Source organism: Amphiura filiformis, chromosome 13 (assembly GCF_039555335.1).
Source record: "Amphiura filiformis chromosome 13, Afil_fr2py, whole genome shotgun sequence".
NCBI lineage: Eukaryota > Metazoa > Echinodermata > Ophiuroidea > Amphilepidida > Amphiuridae > Amphiura > Amphiura filiformis.
In genome coordinates, this window is record NC_092640.1 from 32,567,626 (window position 1) to 32,591,273 (window position 23,648).

Sequence of the window (23,648 nt, forward strand, 5' to 3'; positions counted from 1 at the left end):
GTTTTCACCTGGATGGTATGAACAAACCAGAAGAAATGTCTTATTTCCATGGTAATATACCTCCTGTACTATTACACGGGCCATTGTTATACACATGTTTGCTTCTAATATCTAGAATGATTTATATGTGATAAGCCTTCACAAACAAATTCAATAAGTAAGTTCTGGTATGTGATGTCATAGAGAGCAAACATTTGTACAATATTATAAATTGATACGGTTTCACTTTTGTGAAAGTTCTGATGTGTTTGAAACGGGTGATGACTATTTATGTAGCAATGACCCCCTTTGGGTACGCCCATTGCAGGACCCACATATTGATCCTATATGGATCCTAATTTGAGGCACCCCGTAGGTACCATGCATGCTGCCATTCCTTGGTTATGCTTCAAGTGGAAACTCTACAACATTCACTTTAAATAATTAGACATTCAAAAATAAGTTTCAATTTCAAATTTTATTGCAAGAAATAAAATAACATTTTTCTTTCTTCAATTACCAGCGTACATTTCGTGGCAAAAACATTCTGTGATATTAACTCACACTATAGTAGCTTTTATTGTTTATGTGATTACTTACAGGATACTTTTTTGGAGCAATATATTTCTGTTGTGCTCGCACTAAGGTTTCTCTGAAAAACATGTGATTTACAATGGTGTAATTTCAGGCAAAAGATTTCTTACAACTCCTTACTCACACTAAAAACGTTTCTTTTTAGTGAGAATTGCCATGGGTTTTTTTATTCATATCACTTAATTATCTTTGGTATGTTTTATGACGTGGTTTACAAGATGTTTTCTAGCAAAACATTTCTGACAGTACTCACACTGAAAGGGGTTTTCTTTGGTGTGAGTTTTCATATGCCTTTTAAGATTACTGTTCTCACTAAAACATTTCTGACAGAACACACACTGAAAGGGTTTCTCTTTGGTGTGAGTTCTCATATGCCTTTTAAGATAACCGTGCTGATTAAAGCATTTCTGACAGTACTCACACTGAAAGGGTTTCTCTTCGGTGTGAGTTCTCATATGATTTATAAGATTACCGTTCTGACTAAAACATTTCTGACAGTACTCACACTGAAAGGGTTTCTTTTTGTTGTGAATTTTGATATGTCTCACGAGTAAAGTTTTTGTAGCCAAAAAAATCTGACAGAACTCGCACTGAAAGGGTTTCTCTTTGGTGTGAATTCTTCTGATATGTTTTACAAGGTTACCTTTTTGGGAAAAACATTTCTGACAGTGTTCACACTGAAAAGGTTTCTCTTTGGTGTGAATTCTGATGTGTTTTACAAGTATAACTTTTTGTTTAAACCGTAGGTACCATGCATGCTGCCATTCCTTGGTTATGCTTCAAGTGGAAACTCTACAACATTCACTTTAAATAATTAGACATTCAAAAATAAGTTTCAATTTCAAATTTTATTGCAAGAAATAAAATAACATTTTTCTTTCTTCAATTACCAGCGTACATTTCGTGGCAAAAACATTCTGTGATATTAACTCACACTATAGTAGCTTTTATTGTTTATGTGATTACTTACAGGATACTTTTTTGGAGCAAAATATTTCTGTTGTGCTCGCACTAAGGTTTCTCTGAAAAACATGTGGTTTACAATGGTGTAATTTCAGGCAAAAGATTTCTTAAATTACAACTCCTTACTCACACTAAAAACGTTTCTTTTTAGTGAGAATTGCCATGGGTTTTTTTATTCATATCACTTAATTATCTTTGGTATGTTTTATGACGTGGTTTACAAGATGATGTTTTCTAGCAAAACATTTCTGACAGTACTCACACTGAAAGGGTTTTTCTTTGGTGTGAGTTTTCATATGCCTTTTAAGATTACTGTTCTCACTAAAACATTTCTGACAGAACACACACTGAAAGGGTTTCTCTTTGGTGTGAGTTCTCATATGCCTTTTAAGATAACCGTGCTGATTAAAACATTTCTGACAGTACTCACACTGAAAGGGTTTCTCTTCGGTGTGAGTTCTCATATGATTTATAAGATTACCGTTCTGACTAAAACATTTCTGACAGTACTCACACTGAAAGGGTTTCTTTTTGTTGTGAATTTTGATATGTCTCACGAGTAAAGTTTTGTAGCCAAAAAAATCTGACAGAACTCGCACTGAAAGGGTTTCTCTTTGGTGTGAATTCTTCTGATATATTTTACAAGGTTACCTTTTGGGAAAAACATTTCTGACAGTGTTCACACTGAAAAGGTTTCTCTTTGGTGTGAATTCTGATGTGTTTTACAAGTACAACTTTTGTTTAAAACATTTCTGACAGTATTCACACTGAAAGGGTTTCTCTTTGGTGTGAATTCCGATATGCTTCACAAGGGCATATTTTGTAGTAAACCATTTAGGACAGTACTCACACTGAAATGATTTCTCTTTTGTGTGAGTTCTAGTGTGACACACAAGGTAACATCTGTCACGAAAACATTTTTGACAATATTCGCACTTGTAGGGTTTTTCTTTGGTATGAGTTCTGATATGCCTTTTTAGATGAGAGTTATGACTAAAACATTTCTGACAGTACTCACACTGATAGGGCTTCCTTTTGGTATTCAATCTGTTATTACACCATAGCTTCCCATGGCTATTCAAATGACTTTTAAGGTTACCGTTTTTGACAAACAGTTCTGAGAAAATTCACTTTTGTATCTACGAGCTCGCACATATTTAATAAGATGTCTGTTTATGTGGGTTTTCAACTTATCCAAAGAATAATGCTCGATTCCACAAAATGCACAAGTAAATGGCTTTAAACGTTTCATTATCATCCTCCTGCTGTATTCATATGGAGCTTAAGATGCACCCAATAAGATTCAAAGATCTGAATTAGTTACTGTGTGCACATTAAACCCACCATGGAAGCCAATTCTACATGAGGTGTCCTTGAATGGAAAAGCCAGCAATACAAGACCACAGTCCTCACTGGCTACTGTCTTTGTTCTGTCCAATCCTCACTGGCTTCTGCCTTTGTTATGTTTCTGTAACTTCTAATCGAAGATATAATTAGTGGATCAATACCCCTGAAATATCAAAACAAATGAATGCCTGTTTTAATTGCTTATATTGCTCTCCCAGCAGATCCTGAAGAGAATTGATCAAAAATTGAATTCCCTCCTGTCATCAGGTAGTGTAATAAATAAATAATTTTCATCATAATACAAATCAGACTGCTTTTCAGCTGATCTTGAAACTTTATGTTAAGACCCAGGATTTAAATTGCATGCCGAAATATTTTAATGGTGTTTGCAGGTTAGTCAGCTAGGTTGGTTTCCGTGTGCCCATTTATTAACTTATGCGCTGAAACTACATGAGCTCCATCCAGCATATGAAAAACCCAACCAAGTCCATGGAAAGTGATTTTGAGAAAACTAATCAAAAATGTGTATCATTTTAATTCCTTAGATTTACCTGGTAGGGCAATTAGTTTTACATGCAAATGAGTGGGTTAAACTGTATTAGGCATGACGATTAGCATTTCGGGAACTTCGTGGAGGGGGTCATTTTGTATGGCGGACTTAGATTGTTTTTTGAATCACATAGTGTATTCAAAACCGTTTGCTCTGGGTTTTTTTCTTGTTCTGTCCCCATTCAGCTTCATTTTTGCGTTTTTACCACTTATTTTGTCATCACTGTTGCTCACCTCAATTTAGCATGTCAGTCATCTTGCCCTGTTTGCGAAGGCACTATAATAATATGTATGGACTTGGGTGATTTTTGGGTTTCCCATACTCAATAGATGCACGTAGAGGATGGATTTGTGTTGTTCTTTTATAAATATGATAGGCCAATGTATTTAAGCAACAATTTCCTGTGATTAACTCAATTTGGCCAAATTATGGACTTGGGTGGGTTCTGTATTCAGGTATTCATATGAATACATGAATACAAAAAAAACCCAGTCCATGGGAAGTGATTTTGAGAGAAAAACCTGTGTATCATTTTAATTCCTTAAGTTAGATTTACCTGGTCAATATGGTAAGTTTTACGGGCAAATGAGCGGATTAAACTGTATAAAGTATGACGATTAGCATTTCAGGGATTTTGTAGGGTTCATTTTAAATTTTGGACTTGGGTGGTTTTTTGAATCATATACAAAGACAACAATGTTGGAATGAGATTACCACTAGTAAGATAATACAAAATAAAGCACACAGGTATGTATAATGTTGATAAGCATTCTGCCATGTAATATAAACCACACACGTTCCTTTATTAAACCCATTTTTTCTTTTCAAAAGTCACTCTCCAGCAATGAATGTGTTACAAGTGAACTTTTATACATACTGGATTTCAATCAATGTGTTACAAGACTCAAATCACGGAATTGGGTGGTTCTTTCATACATGCTATTTCTCACATGCTCAATAGACACAGATGATGAATTTAAGTTGCTCTTTCAAACATATGACAGGCCTATGTATACCAACAATTTCCCATGCTTAACTCAATTTGGTCAACGTATGGACTTGGGTGGGTTTTGTATTCATATATTCATATATATCTTCAACATAAATTGAGCGGCATCGTATGCGTTATACCAAGTTTATTTCCCAAGTGCATTTCCTTCAAGTTGATTTCAAATGGCGAGGGCGAACAGTGCAGTGTGGATTACCACCAGCAAAATTATTACAGTAAATACACATCTTTCGAGTGGATACGAAAAGTAGACAAAAAAGATACCCTAAATGCATTTGAGACGATTTTAAAAAGTACTCCTTTTTCATGAAATTATGTAATGTGCCCAACAACAACAATTAAACCTGTTTACACGCAGGTGTACATCATTATCCTTGTGTGACAGGACTGACCGCATCCCACCCCAATTTTACAGCAGAAATTTGGACAATATTCGCACTGATATGGTTTCTCTTTGATGTGTTCCAAGGAATTTTATGACAAAAAACTTCGAACAGTACTCACACTGATAGGGTATATGTTCTAGTGTGAGTTCTGATGTGGTATGTGAGGCCTTACCTTTGAGCAAAACATTTCTGACAAATAAACACACCGATAAAGATTTGCTTTAGTGCGAGTTCTCATGTGGTACATGTGAGAGCATAACTTTGAGCAGTAATTTATTTTTCACAATGCTCACACTAAGGTTTCTCTGAGAACAATGGTATATAATTTCGGGCAAAATATTTCTTACAAAACGCATTACTGACACTGAAAGCGTTTCTTTTTAGCGTGATTTGCAGTGGTTTTTTTTTTCATGTCACTTATCTTTGGCATGACTTAAGATGTGGTTTACAAGAACATATTTTCTAGCAAAACATTTCTGACAGTACTCACACTTGTATGGTTTTTCTCCAGTGTGAGTTCTCATATGCCTTTTAAGATTAGTGTTCTCAGTAAAACATTTCTGACAGTACTCACACTGAAAGAGTTTCTCTTTGGTGTGAATTCTGATATGTCTCACAAGTAAAATTTTTCTAGCAAAAAAATTGTGACAGTACTTGCATTGAAAAGGTTTCGCTTCAGTGTGAGTTCTGGTGTGGTTTACAAGGACCCTTTTGTCACCAAAACATTGCTGACAATATTCACACTGAAAAGGCGTCTCTTTGGTGTGAATTCTGACATGGTTTACGAGGACACCTTTTCGGGCGAAACATTTTTGACAGTATTTACACTGAAAGGGTTTCTCATTGGTGTGAATTCTGATATGCTGCACAAGGGCATTTTTTCTAGTAAACCTTTTATGACAGTACTCACACTGAAAGGATTCTTCTTTTGTGTGAGTTCTAGTGTGGCACACAAGGTAACTTTTGTCACCAAAACATTTTTGACAGTATTCGCACTTAAACGGTTTTTCTTTGGTGTGAGTTCTGATATGCCTTTTAAGATCAAAGCTCCGACCAAAACATTTCAGACAATATTTGCACTGAAAAGCTTTCTCATTGTTGTGGATTTTGGTGTGGTATGAAAGGCCACTTGGGTCAGCAAAACATTTCTGACAGTATTTACACTGAAAGGGTTTCTCTTTGGTGTGGATTCGGATATGGTTCATAAGGTGATATTTGCCAGCAAAACATTTATGACAGTACTCACACTGAAAGGGTTTCTCTTTGGTGTGAGTTCTGATATGGTATGTCAGGCTATAGCGCTGAGTAAAACATTTCATACAATATTCACACTGAAATGGTTTGTCTCTGGTATAATTTCTGATATGTTTCACCAAGTCAATTTTTCGGCCAAAACGTTTCTGGCAGTGCTCACACTCGTAGGGCTTCTCTCCGATGTTCAAACCGTTATTACATTGGTACGATATCTTACCATGGCTATGCAAATGTTGTAATAGCTTGCCGTTTTTTGACAAACTTTTCTGACAAAATTTACTTTTATATCTACGAGCTCGCACATATTTAATAAGATGTATGTTTACGTGGGTTTTCAATTTGTCCAAAGAATAATGCTCGATTCCACAAAATGTACAAGTAAATGGCTTCAAACGTTTCATCACCATCTTACTGCTTGCAACATGTATTCGCATGGAACTTAGATGAACCCAACAAAATCTTGAATTACTGTGTGCACATAAAACCCACCATGGAAGTCAATTCTAGCTGTGGTGTCCTTGCATGGAACAGCAAGCAATACAAAACCATATGCAGTCCCTTGTTCTGTTCAATCTTCACTGGCTTCTGTTGCTCTGTTTCTACTTTCAGCAGTTTCTTATTGACGATCTAGTGGATCAATACACCTGAAATGTCAAAACAAATGAATGTTTGCTATCATTGCTTGCAATCCCTGCAGATTGCATTAGAACAGTATTAATCTCCACTGACACCCCAGGCATATTTTCACGAAAACGAGCACTACAGTCCAGTTATATCAAGTTTCCAAAGTAAAACGCTATTTATAGTATACCTGTATCTATCAATCCAAAGGTTCATGGAAATGAATGAGGTGTCACTACCTAGTATGGAATTTTGACATTTTCAGTGCAGTGTGGCTATTGTCCAGGGTTTTTTCATAACAATAGAGTACCGAAGTGTGACATCATAAAATTGTCTTTTTTTGCATTTCAGCATTTTCATGACCATATTTCAGTAGAACATGATGAAAAACATCCACAGTTCAAATTTGGTGGGAATCAGATCATGAGGGCCCGAGATATGGCCGCATGAATACCTAATTAGCTCCATTGAAATCAAATTGGCCTGGCTTATAACTGTTTGGAACAGGCCAATTTACAATGATTTCTCAATGGGGCTAATTAGGTATTCATGCGGCCATATCTCGGGCCCTCATGATCCGATTCCCACCAAATTTGGACTGTGGATGTTTTTCATCATGCTCCACCCATACATGGTATTCAAAACACTTAAATGCAAAAAAAGTTTTCGTCATCACTTCGGTACTCTATATAGCATGGTCCAATACATTTCAATGTGTTTAGGGGATGGGGTATGAACGTTTGGAGAGTATTTATTGTGGGACATTAGAGCACATCAGACATATCGAATTGCATTCTGAATAAAAAGAATGTCCTGATATCAAGTAATTTAGATTTTATGAAATTCGCAATGTAATACACATATGGCAAATGATTAAAATTGTGTGGAAAATATGGCCCATGAATGATATCGTTGGATATAGCAAATTTTATGGCAAATGATCACAATTGTGTGGAAAATATGGCCCATGATATCGTTGAATAGAGCACTTTTGGCTAATGTATTAAAACTTGTGATATCATACGTCAATTCGTGTATAGGAAACTTGCTGCATGTGAATATATGTTATCAAAACATGACAGTATACTGCAATGTATATGACGAACGGGGTGATGACTGCGTGATGGGGTGATGGTCATGTACCGATGACCAGGATCATACGCGGATCATACGCCCATTATAAGACCCACATATTGATCCTACATTAAAATTGGATTTTAACTTGTGGATCCCCAATTTCAGGGTAGGTATACCATGTATAGTAGTACATGTACCATGCATGCTTGCATTCATTGGTTATGCTTCCATTGGGTACAGGAGTGTATGGAAACCTCTACAAGATTCACTTTAAATAATTAGCCATTCAAAAATTTTCAATTTCAACTTTTATTAGCTTTTATTGCAAGAAATCAAATCTTAATTTTCCTTTTCAATTTAAAGCGTTAACAGTAAACCTTTCACTGCAAAAGCATTTTCCATACTAATTACACTGTAATAGCTTTTATCGTTCATGATTTCAATTTTGGAGCAAAATATTTCTTCAAATATTTATTACAATTACTATGTGTCTCCTTCATATGTAGGAGTTCATCTGAAAACTTTTAAACTTTAAAACACCTAAAAGATATTGTGATTTCTCACCCAACACAAACCTCTACACCTACAATCAAAGAAATTAATGTTGGCACACTTGGGCATACTAAATGTAAATTGCCACCCCTCTCCCCAAGTTCAATGTTGATGAAAGCACTTTTTCCATTGGGCTCTCCAGTCTCACCAACATTGATTAAGGGGGGAGGGGAAAGGAGAAGGTGTGTATTTCTCATCAAACATAGTTATACTAATTTCACTTAACTATCGGAGCGGCAATGAAGAGTTCCAACATATTGTCACGGTGTGCCAACTAACTATTAAATTTGTTGATTATCTGAGGCGATACGCAAAATATGACATCTAAAGTTCGTTTTTGTCTCATAACTCAACATCAGAATATCGTATGAACTTCATATTGCACACGATGTGGGAGTGGACCATGTGCTTTAGAATGAGTATAAAATTGTTGATAAAAAAATTGGTTAAACTTTTGTTACTCACAACTGAAAGCATCGCCTATGCTAAATTACGTCATATTTCGTAATAGCCTCTAAACGGCAAAAAATTCATCTAAATGTAGTTTTGAACACATAATTCAACAACGGAATGTCATATGAACTTCAAATTGCACATGATATGGGAGTATACCATATGCTTTGTAATCTTAATAAAATTGTTGATAAAGAAATTGGCTTTTTTTAGGGAGCGGTCAGTGAAACATCCCATAAGCTACACAAATTTCATGATTAGTTCTCTAAGCTGTCACGCGCAAAGTTAGTTTTTGGTGCTGTATCTTAAGAACGGGAAATTGTATCAAACTTTTGTTACTCACAAGTGTTTGGTAGTTACTCTCCTTTTGAAATATGTTACAAAAATTTTGAGGGCAAACAAATTTGTTTATTTAGGGAGTGGTTATTGAAAACATCCACAATGCTGCGTTTTATATATAGGCCAAAACACGTTTTCTAACAATAGGCGTATATTAACACGCTGTTGCATATTTCTTCTTAATTATCATAATTATTTTAGCACGAATTGCTGTATACGAATACTGGGTTAGTCCTAATTCAACGCCTAATTCTTGTTGTAAACAAATAACATAACAAAGTCAGGAATTGGTCATAGATCATTCATTACATAATTATGTATTAGTTATCTTCAGTAGAGCATGGGTCAATGCGTACACATAACCGTGTGATAAGAACTTGAACTGTTAAATGTGCACATTATACGTTGGCCTCATCTTGTTTTGTTCTTTCTTCATTTATTTATTTTCCATAAATGATTGTTAATATCATTCACCATTTTAACTTTAAAAAATATATATTATAACTGTATTGATGAAAGAATAAAAGGTTTCCATCTATTTCAAACATGATGAACCGGCAATTTAAGTTATCAATAAGGAATTACACCGGAAATATATTAAATCAAAGAAAAAAATAACAACATTGTCATTCAGATAAGTATGGCCAAATTAAAAATTAACAATTAATTCCAATACAAGTAACCTTTTGAGTGGGAAACAAACAAAAAATTGCGCCAAGTTTTGAACCGTGTACCTCTCGATTGTGAAGCGACCTCTGCTAAACGGATAGACGTGAAAATGGTCTTCATTTTAGGTCATAATGGTTGTCATCATAAAGTTGCAGGATCATTCAAGCAAACGGTATTCCAAAACAAACGCTATTGAATTCAATGGCAATTGCACGGTAATCCATTTATCATTAGCAAGAAATAATAGAAAAGGTTTTTTTTGGTGGATTATCGAGGCATATCGTCAGTTACTGAGCAACGCCATTATATTTTGAGGTGTTTCTGTACACAATATGAATATATATCGTGGATTACCGAGTCAATTTGCAAAACTTCATGCATAGCGCATAATTTATTCAGTTTACACAATAGTTACAGAAAAAAGTATTCAATATACAAATCCTGCCATGAGAAGTTCTGGTTAAAACTATGGGCCCGAGGTGAGATCAATAGTACTATTTTCCTGAGGGGCGCAGCTCCGAAGGAAAATCTTACTATAATTCACCAGAATCTGTACATCTGTCCGTCTGTCTGTTTGTCTGTCTGTCCGCCTCTTTTCTCGGAGACTACGCGTCGCACGTTCCTCAAACTTGGTGGGTGGGTGCAGCTTGGTATGAGGAAGAACGAGTTTATATTTTTTAAGGTCAAAGGTCAAGGCCGGGGTCAAGTCCAATTGAAGTCTAATTTCAAATTGCCCCTATGGAGCTCAAACTTGGTGGGTGTGTTGACCTTGGACTAACAAACAAAAGTTTCCACGGTGACCTTTTCGTCAGACCTACGGTTAAGAGGTCATAGGTCAAAAAAAGGTAGAAATTTCAAATTGCCCCTATGGAGCTCAAACTTGGTGGGTGGGTGGATCTTGGACTAACAAACAAAAGTTTCCACGGTGACCTTTTTGTCAAACCTACGGTTAAGAGGTCATAGGTCAAAAAAGGTAGAAATTTCAAATTGTCTCTATGGAGCTCAAACTTGGTGGGTGTGTTGACTGTCCGTCTGTCTGTTTGTCTGTCTGTCCGCCTCTTTTCTCGGAGACTACGCGTCGCACGTTCCTCAAACTTGGTGGGTGGGTGCAGCTTGGTATGAGGAAGAACGAGTTTATATTTTTTAAGGTCAAAGGTCAAGGCCGGGGTCAAGTCCAATTGAAGTCTAATTTCAAATTGCCCCTATGGAGCTCAAACTTGGTGGGTGTGTTGACCTTGGACTAACAAACAAAAGTTTCCATGGTGACCTTTTCGTCAGACCTACGGTTAAGAGGTCATAGGTCAAAAAAAGGTAGAAATTTCAAATTGCCCCTATGGAGCTCAAACTTGGTGGGTGGGTGGATCTTGGACTAACAAACAAAATCCACGGTGACCTTTTTGTCAGACCTACGGTTAAGAGGTCATAGGTCAAAAAAGGTAGAAATTTCAAATTGTCTCTATGGAGCTCAAACTTGGTGGGTGTGTTGACCTTGGACTAACAAACAAAAGTTTCCACGGTGACCTTTTCGTCAGACCTACGGTTAAGAGGTCATAGGTCAAAAAAGGTAGAAATTTCAAATTGCCCCTATGGAGCTCAAACTTGGTGGGTGGGTGGATCTTGGACTAACAAACAAAAGTTTCCACGGTGACCTTTTTGTCAAACCTACGGTTAAGAGGTCATAGGTCAAAAAGGTAGAAATTTCAAATTGTCTCTATGGAGCTCAAACTTGGTGGGTGTGTTGACCTTGGACTAACAAACAAAAGTTTCCACGGTGACCTTTTCGTCAGACCTACGGTTAAGAGGTCATAGGTCAAAAAAAGGTAGACATTTCAAATTGCCCCTATGGAGCTCAAACTTGGTGGGTGGGTGGATCTTGGACTAACAAACAAAAGTTTCCACGGTGACCTTTTCGTCAGACCTACGGTTAAGAGGTCATAGGACAAAAAAGGTAGAAATTTCAAATTGCCTCTATGGAGCTCAAACTTGGTGGGTGAGTGGACCTTGGACTAACAAACAAAAGTTTTCACGGTGACCTTTTTGTCAGACCTAGCCAAAGGACACATCCTGATTCTGAGATCTGCGAAAGCCAATAATTATGATAGCCGAAAACCGCGAGATACGGGTAACCGCCTAGTAGTATTAATTGATCTCAACGAGGGACCATAGTTTTAACTAGAACTTCGAATAAAGGCAGTGTATTTGTTTTATATACTTCATTAATATGTTCTTTGTTCATTGATTGGTTAAAAGAATGTTATTTGACGTTTTGACCCTCCAGCTTCTATCCTGAGTGAACACCACGACCAATTTAAGCACAACCTATACTTTGAATTCAAAAAAATTGAATAGGCTAAAAATCGGCCTAACCAATTACAGCAGCGAGAAATCACGCTATGGCAGTTTAGCGTGCGTGAACTGTTCCATCACATCGAATGCGCACGCACCAAGGCATGGTCAAAAGTACTATTTACGGCTTGGAGGTACTATTTACGGCTTGGAGGTACTATTTACGGCTTGGAGGTACTATTTACGGCTTGGAGGTACTATTTACGGCTTGGAGGTACTATTTACAGCTCATCCGGGACATCGAAAATACTATTTACGGCTTAGAGGTACTATTTACGGATAGGAGTACTGATGGTAGAACTAGTTTTGATCATGTGATCCACTTTTAACCAATCAATGAACAAGAATATATGTATGAAGTATATAATATGCACCATGGATTAACATCTTTAACGTATTAGTACAATGATTCAAGTCTTTATCACAGTTGCAAATAATAGTCCAGTGGTGTGGTATGTGGCCAATAATCTGGAGGTACCGGGTTCTAAGGTTGCTGTTTTTTATTTGTGTCTTCAAAAAAATTTGTCAGTTTTTCAACTGATATATTTCTTTGGCATACATTTCTGATGTGGTTTACATGGTACCCTTTGAAGACGATATTTCTGACAGTGTGACTGAAAAGCTTTCTCTGATGTGGTATGAATTCTGATGTGGTTTTGGGGTACCTTTTGAGGAAAACATTTATGACAGGACTCACACACGGGGAGAGGCACTCGGATATGACAGCAGACACCTTTGATAACATTTTTTCAAATACCCCCTGATCCACAGATACCAAATGAAATTTTTAATGCATTTTCCCCCAAAAAAGACCTCCCTAAACTAGTGTGTCTATACTTTGATCAGCTCGTAATTGGTGGGAAATGTTATGCTTTTACCACCAATATTAAGAATGATCATAGTTGACCTGTTGGCTCTATATTTTGCGAGTTAAAGAAAGTAGACAAAGTATGTGACTTGAATTAACAATTCGTGATGCTTGTGGCGATCGAGTGAACACCTCCCCCCCCCCCACCCCCATGGCGACAGTCCTGTTCTCTTTGGTGCGTTTCAAGGAATTTTGCAGCTTAAAAAAACTTAAGACAGTACTCAACTGATAGGGCCGGGTGATAGGGTTTCTCTTCAGTGTCGAGTTCTGATGTGGTATGCGAGTCCTTTCCTTTAAGCGAAACATTTCTGACAATATTGACACTGGTACGGTTTCTCTTTGGTGTGAGTTCTGATGTGGTTAATGTGAGGGCAATACTTTGAACAGCATGCAGCAATTTACTATTAAAGTGCTCACACTAATGTTTCTCCGAGAACAATGGTGTCATTTCGGGCAAAACGTTTCATACAAATACTCACACTGAAAACATTTTTATTTAGCGTGAATTGGAATGTCTTTTTTTTTAATACCACTTATCTTTGATATGACTTAAGATATGGTTTACAAGAACATATTTGTTAACAAAACATGTCTGACAGTGCTCACACTGAAAGAGTTTCTCTTTGGTGTGAATTCTTATATGTTTCTTATATGTGTAAAAAGGAAACTTTTTCTAGCAAAAATGTCTGACAGTACTAGCACTGAAAAGTCTGGTGTGGTTTGAAATCCAAGGACACTTCTGTCACCAAAACATTGCTGACAATATTCTGATATGCTTCGCAAGAGCATTTTTTCTAGTTAACCATTTATGACAGTACTCACACTGAAAGGATTTCTCTTTGTGTGAGTTCTAGTGTGGCACACAAGGAACTTCTGTCACTATAACATTTTTGACAGTATTCAAACTTTTTTTTTTTTGGTGTGAATTCTTCCGATGTTTTACAAGGTCACTATTTTGGGCAAAACATTTCTGACAATATTTACACTTATATAGCTCACAACGAAACTTTTTCAAGCAAAAATTGTCTAACAGCTACTCGCACAGAAAAGTTTTCTCTTTAGTGTGAGTTCTGGTGTGCTGCACAAGGTTACTTCTGTCACCAAAACATTGCTTACAATATTCACACTGATAGGGTTTCTCTTTGGTGTGAGTTCTGATGTGGACTATAAGGCCAGGTTTTGCGGCAAAACATTTCTGACAGTAATCACACTGAAAGGGTTTCTCTTTGGTATGAGTTCTGATGTGGTTTACAAGGCCATATTTTCTAGCAAAACATTTCTGACAGTATTTACACTGATAGGGTTTCTCTTTGGTGTGAGTTCTGATATGACATGTCAAGGTATTTTGATGAGTGAAACATTTCATACAATATTCACACTGGAATGGTTTGTCTTTGGTATGAATTCTGATATGTATTACCAAGTCCTTTTTTGCGGCAAAACGTTTCTGACAGTACTCACACTGAAAAGGTTTCTCTTTAGTGTGAGTTCTTATGTGGTATGCAAGGACATTTCTGTAACCAAAACGTTTCTGACAGTATTCACACTGAAAGGGTTTCTCTTTGGTATGAGTTCTTATGTGCTTTACAAGAACATTTTTTCCAGCAAAACATTTCTGACAGTAATCGCACTGAAAGAGTTTTTCATTGGTGTGAATCCTGATATGGCATGTCAAACTACGGCGATTAGCAAAACATTTCTGACAGTACTCACACTGAAAGGGTTTCTCTTTGGTGTGAGTTCTGATATGGCATGTCAAGCTATCGTGCTGAGTAAAACATTTCATACAATATTCACACTGAAATGGTTTGTCTCTAGTATGACTTCTGATATGTTTCACCAAGTCAATTTTTCGGGCATAACGTTTCTGGCAGCGCTCACACTCATAGGGCTTCCCTTTTATGTTCAAACCGTTATTACATTGGTACCATATCTTATCATGGCTATTCAAATGTTGTAATAGCTTACCGTTTTTTGACAAACTTTTCTGACAAAATTTACTTTTATATCTACGAGCTCGCACATATTTAATAAGATGTATGTTTATGTGGGTTTTCAATTTGTCCAAAGAATAATGCTCGATTCCACAAAATGTACAAGTAAATGGCTTCAAACGTTTTATCACCATCTTACTGCTTGCAACATGTATTCGCATGGAACTTAGATGAACCCAACAAAATCTTGAATTACTGTGTGCACATAAAACCCACCATGGAAGTCAATTCTAGCTGTGGTGTCCTTGCATGGAACAGCAAGCAATACAAAACCATATGCAGTCCCTTGTTCTGTTCAATCTTCACTGGCTTCTGTTGCTCTGTTTCTACTTTCAGCAGTTTCTTATTGACGATCTAGTGGATCAATAAACCTGAAATGTCAAAACAAATGAATGTTTGCTATCATTGCTTGCAATCCCTGCAGATTGCATTAGAACAGTATTAATCTCCACTGACACCCCAGGCATATTTTCACGAAAACGAGCACTACAGTCCAATTATATCAAGTTTCCAAAGTAAAACGCTATTTATAGTATACCTGTATCTATCAATCCAAAGGTTCATGGAAATGAATGAGGTGTCACTACCTAGTATGCAATTTTGACATTTTCAGTGCAGTGTGGCTATTGTCCAGGGTTTTTTCATAACAATAGAGTACCGAAGTGTGACATCATAAAATTGTCTTTTTTGCATTTCAGCATTTTTATGACCATATTTCAGTAGAACATGATGAAAAACATCCAGTTCAAATTTGGTGGGAATCAGATTATGAGGGCCCGAGATATGGCCGCATGAATACCTAATTAGCCCCATTGAATCAAATTGGCCTGGCTTATAACTGTTTGGAACCAGGCCAATTTACACTGATTTCAATGGGGCTAATTAGGTATTCATGCGGCCATATCTCGGGCCCTCATGATCCGATTCCCACCAAATTTGGACTGTGGATGTTTTTCCATCATGCTCCACCGATACATGGTATTCAAAACACTGAAATGCAAAAAAAGTTTTCTGTGACGTCATCACTTCGGTACTCTATATAGCATGGTCCAATACATTTCAGTGTGTTTAAGGGCATGATGGGGTATGAACGTTTTGACAGTATTTATTGTGGGACATTAGAGCACATCAGACATATCGAATTGCATTCTGAATAAAAAGAATATGTCCTTCTGATATCAAGTAATTTAGAATTTTTGAAATTCGCAATGTAATACACATATGGCAAATAATTGTGTGCAAAATATGGCCCATGATATTGTTGGATATAGCAAATTTTATGGCAAATGATCACAATTGTGTGGAAAATATGGCCCATGATATCGTTGAATAGAGCACTTTTGGCTAATGTACTAAAACTTGTGATATCATACGTCAATTCGTGTAAGGAAATTTGACATCAAGTCTTGCTGCATATAAATATGTTATCAAAACATGACAGTATACTGCGATGTATATGACGAACGGGGTGATGACTGGGTGATGGGGTGATGGTCATGTACCGATGACCAGGCTCCTTTGGATACGTGGATCATATGCCCATTGTAGGACCCACATATTGATCCTACATTAAAATTGGATTTTAACTTGTGGATCCCCAATATCAGGGTAGGTATACCATGCATAGTAGTACCATGCATGCTTGCATTCATTGGTTATGCTTCCATTGGGTACAGGAGTGTATGGAAACCTCTACAAGATTCACTTTAAATAATTAGCCATTCAAAAATTTTCAATTTCAATTTCAACTTTTATTAGCTTTTATTGCAAGAAATCAAATCTTAATTTTCCTTTTCAATTTAAAGCGTTAACAGTAAACCTTTCATTGCAAAAGCATTTTCCATACTAATCATACTGTAATAGCTTTATGATTTCAATTTTGGAGCAAAATATTTCTTCAAATATTTATTACAATTACTATGTGTCTCCTATATGTAGGGGTTAATATGTAAACTTTTAAACTTTAAAACACCTAAAAGATATTGTGATTTCTCACCCAACACAAACCTCTACACCTTCAATCAAAGAAATTAAAGGATATCTCCGGCAATCATAACATTATGCCTTATATGTTAGAAAAATAATTATCAAGCATGAATCACATGGTTTTATTTAAAACAAACTCATATTGACCATAAAAAAGAATAAAAACAGTCGGCTTTCAACATGCGATATTCAAAATTCAATGACGTATTGGTTATTTGTGCTCAATTGTGGTCAGCCTTCATTGTATTACTGGGACGTCATTGCACTCGACAATTTCGGCGCCCGGGAATTTTGAATATCGCGTGTTGAGAGACTGTTTTTATTCTTTTTTATGGTCACTATGAGTTTGTTTCAAATAAAACCAAGTGATTCGTACTTGATAAATATTTTTCTTACATATAAGGCATAATGTTGTGCTTGCCGGAGACTCCCTTTAATGTTGGCACACTCTGGCATACTAAATGTAAATCGCCACCCCTCTCCCCCAGTCCAATGGTGATGAAAGCACTTTGGGCTCTCCAATCTCACCAACATTGATTGAGGGGGGAGGGGAAAGGAGAAGGTGTGTACTTCTCATCAAACATAGTTATACTGAGGGACCATTCACAAACACTTGTAAGGGGGGCCCTGATGCAAAAAAAATTTCATCACGAAAGTGTTTCGCCCCCCCCCCCTTTACAGACCTCAAAATTTCAGGGCCCCTTTTTGACATGAAAATTATGGGTCAACCCCATAGAAAAGCATATAAACTTAATTTTTCCAGGAAAATTTGTGGTCATTTTTTCAGGGCCCCCCCTTAGCAGGGTCAAAAATTTTCAGGGCCCCCCTTTTTGCATCAGGCCCCCCCTTACAAGTGTTTGTGAACGGTCCCTAATTTCACTTAACTATCGGAGCGGCAATGAAGAGTTCCAACATATTGTCATGGTGTGCCAACTATTAAATTAGTTGATTATCTGAGGCGAACGCAAAATATGACATCTAAAGTTTGTTTTTGTCTCATAACTCAACATCAGAATATTGTATGAACTTCATATTGCACACGATGTGGGAGTGGACCCTGTGCTTTAGAATGAGTATAAAATTGTTGATAAATAAATTGGTTTATTTAGGAAGTGGCCACTGAAAGCATCTCCTATGCTAAATTAAGTCATATTTCGTAAAAGCCTCTAAACGGCAAAATATTCATCTAAATTTAGTTTTGAACTCATATATAATTCAACAACGGAATGTCATATGAACTTCATATTGCACATGATATGGGAGTATATACCATATGCTTTGGAATCTTAATAAAATTGTTGATAAAGAAATTGGATTTTTTTGTAGGGAGCGGTCAGTGAAACATCCCATAACCTACACAAATTTCATGATCAGTTCTCTAAGCTGTCACGTGCAAAGTTAGATTTTGGTGCTATATCTTCAAAACGGGAAATCGCATCAAACTTTTGTTACTCTCAAGTGTTTGGTAGTTACTCTCCTTTTGAAATATGTTACAAAAATTTTGAGGGCAAAGAAACTTGTTTATTTAGGGAGTGGTTATTGAAAAAATCCACAATGCTGAGTTTTATATAGGCCAAAAAACACGTTTTCTAACAATAGGCGTATATTAACACGCCATTGCATATTTCTTCTAAATTATCATAATTATTTTAGCACGAATTGCTGTATACGAATACTGGGTTAGTCCTAATTCAACGCCTAATTCTTGTTGTAAACAAATAACATAACAAAGTCAGGAATTGGTCATAAATCATTCATTACATAATTATGTATAAAATTAGTAATTATCTTCAGTAGAGAGCATGGGTCAATGCGTACACATAACCGCGTGATAAGAACTTGAACTGTTAAATGTGCACATTATACGTTGGCCTCATCTTGTTTTGTTCTTTCTTCATTTATTTATTTTCCATAAATGTGACGTGTCATGTCAAAAGGAGACACTTTTGGGCAGGCTATCAATTTTGAGGTTTTTACATATCTTAAATATAGATATTTTGCTCCACAACGCCGTTTTCCCCAATGAAATCGACATTCCTAAGCGAAGATATTGAGTTCACAAGTTATGGTATTAGAAAGTTGGAAATTGAGATATCGGCCTTTTAAAAATATTATTGACTATGTTGAGAGTAGGAATTACCTTGAAAAAATGTCTCAAAAATACAAGATGTCAGTTATATTCCGGTATGAAAATATCAGACAATATTTTAAACATTAATAACATCACAAATTCGCAACAAACCCAAATTGTAAAAAAATCACCCCCGCTCAGATTTTTGGCTATTTCTCCATTTGCGATCCTGCCCAAAAGTGTCTCCTTTTGACATGACACGTCACAAATGACTGTTAATATCATTCGCCATTTTATCTTTAAAAAATATATATTATAACTGTATTGATGAAAGAATAAAAGGTTTCCATCCATTTCAAACATGATGAACCGGTAATTTAAGTTATCAATAAGGAAACACCGGAAATATAAATAAATCAAAAAGACAAATATATTAAATCAAAGAAAAAAATAACAACATTGTCATTCAGATAAGTATGGCCAAATTAAAAATTAACAATTCCAATACAAGTAACCTTTTGAGTGGGAAACAAAACAAACTAGACTTAGCTGTGGTCTAAGACCACGAACACAGCCGTGTTGTGACCCCTAATGACCTTTAACCCCAAAATATATGAAAACGCCCATAGACATTGGCTAATGTCAATGCATGGGTGTACGTGGCACAACTTTGCTATGTTATTTGTGGCAGAATGGGCATTTTGAAGGTTTTTCGTCTCAGACCGGAAGTGACCCCTTAATGACCTTTGACCCCAAATAAAAAAATACCACATATGAATTGGGTAACCACAATTCATGTGTGAAAATACCGTTACTGTCCTATGTTTTTCTTAGCAAATAAAAATTTTTGAAGGTTTTTCGTTTTATACCGGAAGTGACCCCTTAATGACCTTTGACCCCAAATCGGTGAGGACCCCATAGACACTGGGTAATAAAAATTCATGTGTGCAAGTGGTGTCACTGTCCTACGTAATTTGTGGGAGAAGAAGCATTTGAAAGGTATTTCGTTTTATACCGGAAGTGGCCCCTTAATGACCTTTGACCCCAAATCTGTGAGGACCCTATAGACACTGGCTAATAACAATGCATGTGTGCAAGTGGTGTCACTGTCCTACGTAATCTGTGAGAGGAGCATTTTGAGTTGAAATCACGTTTTTGACCCCTATGACCCCAACGTGACCTTTGACCCCACGAGTTTCATGTGACATGTAGGGGCATGGTCAATGATGGTTTTGACCAAGTCAGGTCCAAATCGGTGTAAGCATATGAGTGCTAGAGCAAATGTAATGGTCGGCAGAAAGAAGAAAGAAAGAAAGAAAGAAAGAAAGAAAGAAAGAAAGAAAGAAAGAAAGAAAGAAAGAAAGAAATAAATAAATAAATAAATAAAGAAAGAAAGAAAGAAAGAAGGACCTGTAAGAAAAAAAAGACACAGCCGTGACGTTACGTCACGGCTGTGTAAAAATTGCACCAAGTTTTGAACTGTGTACCTCTCGATTGTGAAGCGACCTCTGCTACCTTTAAGCTAAACGAATAGACATGAAAATGGTCTTTCATTTTAGGTCATAATGATTGTCATCATAAAGTTGCAGGATCATTCAAGCAAACGGTATTCCAAAACAAACGCTATTGAATTCAATGGCAATTGCACGGTAATCCATTTATCATTAGCAAGAAATAATAGAAACATTTCTGACAGTGCTCACACTGAAAGAGTTTCTCTTTGGTGTGAATTCTTATATGTTTCTATATGTGTAAGGAAACTTTTTCTAGCAAAAATGTCTGACAGTACTAGCACTGAAAAGTCTGGTGTGGTTTGAAATCCAAGGACACTTCTGTCACCAAAACATTGCTGACAATATTCTGATATGCTTCACAAGAGCATTTTTTCTAGTTAACCATTTATGACAGTACTCACACTGAAAGGATTTCTCTTTGTGTGAGTTCTAGTGTGGCACACAAGGAACTTCTGTCACTATAACATTTTTGACAGTATTCAAACTTTTTTTTTGGTGTGAATTCTTCCGATATGTTTTACAAGGTCACTATTTTGGGCAAAACATTTCTGACAGTATTTACACTTATATAGCTCACAACGAAACTTTTTCAAGCAAAAATTGTCTAACAGCTACTCGCACAGAAAAGGTTTCTCTTTAGTGTGAGTTCTGGTGTGCTGTACAAGGTTACTTCTGTCACCATAACATTGCTGACAATATTCACACTGATAGGGTTTCTCTTTGGTGTGAGTTCTGATGTGGACTATAAGGCCAGGTTTTGCGGCAAAACATTTCTGACAGTAATCACACTGAAAGGGTTTCTCTTTGGTGTGAGTTCTGATGTGGACTATAAGGCCAGATCTTCTAGCAAAACATTTCTGACAGTACTCACACTGATAGGGTTTCTCTTTGGTGTGAGTTCTGATATGACATGTCAAGGTATTTTGATGAGTGAAACATTTCATACAATATTCACACTGAAATGGTTTGTCTTTGGTATGAATTCTGATATGTTTTACCAAGTCCCTTTTTCCGGCAAAACGTTTCTGACAGTACTCACACTGAAAAGGTTTCTCTTTAGTGTGAGTTCTTATGTGGTATGCAAGGACATTTCTGTAACCAAAACGTTTCTGACAGTATTCACACTGAAAGGGTTTCTCTTGGGTATGAGTTCTTATGTGCTTTACAAGAACATTTTTTCCAGCAAAACATTTCTGACAGTACTCGCACTGAAAGAGTTTTTCATTGGTGTGAATCCTGATATGGCATGTCAAGCTACGGCGATTAGCAAAACATTTCTGACAATACTCACACTGAAAGGGTTTCTCTTTGGTGTGAGTTCTGATATGGCATGTCAAGCTATCGTGCTGAGTAAAACATTTCATACAATATTCACACTGAAATGGTTTGTCTCTAGTATGACTTCTGATATGTTTCACCAAGTCAATTTTTCGGGCATAACGTTTCTGGCAGCGCTCACACTCATAGGGCTTCCCTTTTATGTTCAAACCGTTATTACATTGGTACCATATTTTACCATGGCTATTCAAATGTTGTAATAGCTTACCGTTTTTTGACAAACTTTTCTGACAAAATTTACTTTTATATCTACGAGCTCGCACATATTTAATAAGATGTATGTTTATGTGTGTTTTCAATTTGTCCAAAGAATAATTCTCGATTCCACAATATACACAAGTAAATGGCTTCAAACGTTTCACTACCATCCTGTTTGTAACATGTATTTACATGGAATGTAAATAAATTAAAAAGATCTTGAATTAATGTGTGCACATAAAACCCACCATGGAAGTCAGTTCTAGCTGAGGTGGAACAGCAAGCGATATAAGATCACAGGCCTCACTGGCTGCTGTCTTTGTTCTGTTTAATCCTCTCTGACTTCTGTCTCTGTTCTGTTTCCACTTTCAGTAGTTTCTAATTGAAGATGTATATCCGTGGATCAACAAACCTGAAATGTAAAACAAATGAATGTTTGTTATTATTGCTTATTGCATTCACAGTAGATTGCATTAGAACAAAAATGAAGTTTGCATAAGGTCAAAAAAGAAAGGTTTGTCTCAAAGCTCACGGGTGTTTTGAAAACAGTTTTTTTTTTACTCCCCGACTTTTTTATGGTATCTTGAGAAAAAAGTGTGTTTTGCCGAATTTTTCCGGAAAAAAATTAAAAAAACCCATAGTTTTTTTAAATAAAAAAAATGTCTGCATTTCTTTTTTCCAAATCACGCGATTTTACAAATGCGCGCAAGCTTTGAGACACACCTTTTTTTTTGCCTAATACTTATAATATTTTTATCAAGCAAACCTATCATTACGTTTATTTCATTTGTGGAGACGTTGGTAAATGATAATAGCTGGGTACAAAACTGCATAAAAGGGGGCATGATAGGCAGTCCATGCAGTAAAAGACAAATGACAACCAAGTTGTATCTTACTCAAATGTTTCCGACTACATATAAAGCAGTCAAAGACATTTAAAATTAGCAGTCTTGTGAAGTCACTGTAACTTTAGAGAGTCAACATAATTATACTAATACCTGGAAAAAAGTAGAATACAAGAATACAAGCAGTCACAGACAGGGGTGGCTTTTCCATTGGGATAAATGGAACGGAGTCCCACCCTGATTTTCACAGCCTTAATATTACAGTGGATATTCTTTGTAGGCCCTCATTTCTGGTGAATTATATACATGTATTTATATCAAGTGTGCATCAAATAATAAACTCCCAAGTCCCAACTCTGATAGCTCCCCCAGAGCCTAATATTTTCATTGAAAAAGAGCATTTTCCCGATATAAATCTTAAGTCTGACCTGTTCTAAGTGTATGACCATTCAAAAAATTATTTCTAATTGCCAAGCAAGTTTCCTCAAGAGACTAGATACTTGGTTAGGTGCATGATTCTGGGTTATACCTACATATAAAGAGAGTTTCAGAGGAATTGCAATATATGGCCAATTTTTATTCATTACACCCTTATATTGGTATATGCCAAAACAGGTCAACAAATGGCTTACAACATTGTAGTGAAGATTTCATTTACAAAATTTGTGCAAGAGCAGATGATGCATAACTAGGTA

General features: G+C 36.4%; 1 long non-coding RNA gene across 5 annotated transcripts in view; it reads right to left on the reverse strand.

The window, feature by feature from the left end:
- Positions 1–408: 408 nt before the first annotated feature.
- Positions 409–23,648, reverse strand: part of LOC140168253 (uncharacterized) — a 65,431-nt gene continuing 42,191 nt past the window's right edge. For 3 of the 5 annotated variants that reach the window (XR_011861166.1, XR_011861170.1, XR_011861168.1), the window contains 3 exons: positions 22,357–22,520; positions 15,218–15,372; positions 4,213–6,726 (listed from right to left, as the gene is read on the reverse strand). This is a non-coding gene — a long non-coding RNA (uncharacterized lncRNA). Of the gene's footprint in view, positions 3,047–4,212; positions 6,727–15,217; positions 15,373–22,356; positions 22,521–23,648 lie in introns of those variants that run through there. The other 2 variants (XR_011861167.1, XR_011861169.1) reach the window with 2 other exon arrangements.